The following is a 3,189-nucleotide window of genomic DNA, read 5'->3' as shown; positions in this document are numbered from 1 at the left end:
GAATAGTAGAAAAATAAAGTGAGGCTGATTCATTTCACTTAATTATTCAAAGTGAAACAGCCATTATTTTGAAAGAACCACATTTATAACCTAAATTTTCTGACATTAAATCGAAAATCCTCTTTATAACCAGAATTACAAACTGAATTTTCTGACACCAAATCCAATATTCTTTGTATTAAACTACACTGTGTCTATACATAGCAAAGTTTCCCTTTCTGTGGCAGTATGGCTAAATCAGTTTCCTTTTTTAGCCACCTGAACCAAAATTTTGAGGGTCATATTTAACACTGAATTAGCGTGTTGTCACTTTATTATCAGGCCGTCAAAGACCAGTCAAAAATCTTCATTTAGATCCTTCAAATAAGGTGAACCCATCATTAACATGACTCTGTTTATATCCTTCACCTTCTATTATCTACTGCACTGATACAAATATCATTATGTGATAGACATTATGATCCATATCATTGCATGATAGATATTAAAAAATAAACATTTGTAAGATAGTTGATGAATCACTTATGTAACTCAAATATATTTGTAACAGAAGCTCAGCATTGCAGAAATCAAAAAGGAATAAAAAAGATAAAGCTTAATTTTTGTTTTTAATTCATTATTCCTTGGTATACTAACCATATCTATGAAAAAGTCACCTTTAGCTATTCATTTTTTATGAAATGTTCAGATAATTAGGACATGCATATTGTCTACTAGTTTTGCTTAGAAAATGTAAACAACCCATGTTTTTTACAAAATTATTTCTATGTTTATAACAACTGTTGTGGCATTTTTGTTTCTTTTCTAAAGCCAAATAATTCACACAAAGTATCTCTAATTTCCACTAGAACAATCAAATAGAATAGATTAATTTACATTTATCAAAGTAGCACTATTTTTAATATGTAATATCCCTGTAGTGGGCAATAATTTGGCTTTCATTCTATGGAATTTATTTTTGTATGTAAGTTCCATTGAAGTATTAATATAATTTTCATAGTATAAAATATGCCCATTTTAAATGTGCATTTGAATTCATTCTGACTTGTAATACATTTATGTAACTGTATCAAGATATATTAATAGAATGATTTTATCATCCTAAAATATTCTGTTGTGTCCCATCTATCCTTCTCAACCACTGTGCCTGGGCAATTATGGATGTGTTTTCTTTTACTATAGATTGAATTTGTCTTTTCTTAAAATTTTGAGTAATATGACTAATGCTATTAATATTTGTGCACAGACTGTGCTGACATGGGTTTTTAATTCTCTTGGTGGATTAGCTAGGAATGGAATTACTGGAGTATATGGATAACTTAATTTTATTAGATAATTCACTAAGAATAAGAAATTGTCAAACTATTTTCCAAAGTGTTTGTACCACTATATGTTTACACTAGCAATTTATAGAGTATTATTTGTTCTGCACCATTGCTAACATTAGATATGATCAACTTTTTAACTTTAGCTATTCTAAATAGTGTAAAATGATACATTTTATTTTCGTTGTACTTATTTTGAATGGTATTGAGTCTTTGATTTGACTCTCAGCTTGATTGTTATTAGTATGTAGAAATGTTACTGATTTATGTACATTGATTTTGTATCCTGAGGCTTTGTGAAATTTACTTATCAATTCTAGGAGTCTCTTGGTGGAGTCTTTGGGGTTTTCTAGATACAAAATCATATCATCAGCAAAGAGCCCTAGTTTGACCTCCTCTTTCTCAATTTGGATACCCTTAATATTCTTCTTTTGCCTGAATGCCCTAAGACTTCCAGGACTATGTCGAATAGGTGTGGTGACAGTCTGCATCCTGTCTTGTTCCAGCTCTTAGGGGAAATGCTTTGAACTTTTCACCATCCAGTATGATGCTGGCTGTGGGTTTGTCATACATAGCTTTTATAATTCTGAGATAAGTTCCTTCTATGCCTAGTTTGTTGAGGGTTTTTATCATGAAAGGGTGCTGGATTTTGTCAAATGCTTTTTCTGCATCTATTGAGATGATCATATAGTCTTTGATTTTGTTTCTGTTTATGTGGTGAGTCACATTTATTGATTTACGTATGTTGAACCATACTTGCATCCCTGGGATGAAGCCCACTTGGTCCTGGTGGATTATTTTTTTTGATGTGCTGATGAATTCACTTTCCTAGTATTTTGCTGAGGATTTTTGAATCTACATTCATAAGGGATATTGGTCTGTGGTTTTCTTTTATTGTTGTGTCCTTCCTTGGCTTTGGTAGGAAAGTGATGTGGCTTAATAGAATGAGTTGGGCAGGATTTCCTCTTTCTCAATATTATGAAATAATTTCTGTATTATTGGTACCAGTTTTTCTTTGTAGGTCTGATAGAATTCAGCTGTGAATCTATTTCGTCCAGTGCTTATTTTTGTTGGGAGGTTTTTTTGCTTACAGCTTTTAATACTTAACCATTTCTCTTTGCCTTCTCCCCCATACCTGTGCAACCTGATAAGCAAGCCCAGGTGGTTTGTCCTGTAGCATTTGCAGAGTTTGAATCCTACAGGGCTCTGCCTATGTGAAGCAACCCTCAGCCCAGGTCCATACCCAACCACCATAAAAACTCCAAGCCATTTCTACTTTCCCTGTTCTCTCAGACCATTTTTTTGGACCTGTTTGGGAGCTGCCTTGCTTTCCCCAGAATGCCTTATTATGTGAGAAATAAATTCTTCATTCCGTTTTGGGGTGCATGTGTGTGTGGCTTTATTAGTATCTACATGTGAACAAATTTGGATGATGGTCCATTTTGCCTCAGCTTAAAGTGTACAATAATATCACTTAAATGTTATTATTGATACTACTATCTTAGTATCCTTATGTTTTATGATGTTATATTCCGTCTTCATTTTCTAATACTGATAATTTGTGTTCTCTCTCTCTTCCTCTTTTTAAACACTTAATCTACTTAAAATGTTTATCAACTATATAGATATTTTTCAAAGAATCAGCTTTGGATTTTGTCTATATTGTCTTTTTTCTGTTTTATTGATTACTACTATTATGTGTTTCATTTTTCATTTTCCTTTTTTAAGATCTAATTTGGTCTTCCTTTTGTGGCTTATTAAGGTTAATACCAACCTCATGCGTTTAATAATTTTATCTCTCTAATTTGAAAGTATTTGCAGAATAATAATTTATGAAATTAAAAGATACAAGTTTTGCTTTAAA

This window comes from Propithecus coquereli, unplaced genomic scaffold (assembly GCF_000956105.1).
Source record: "Propithecus coquereli isolate 6110/MARCELLA unplaced genomic scaffold, Pcoq_1.0 Scaffold213, whole genome shotgun sequence".
Lineage (NCBI taxonomy): Eukaryota > Metazoa > Chordata > Mammalia > Primates > Indriidae > Propithecus > Propithecus coquereli.
This window is presented reverse-complemented; position numbering follows the sequence as displayed.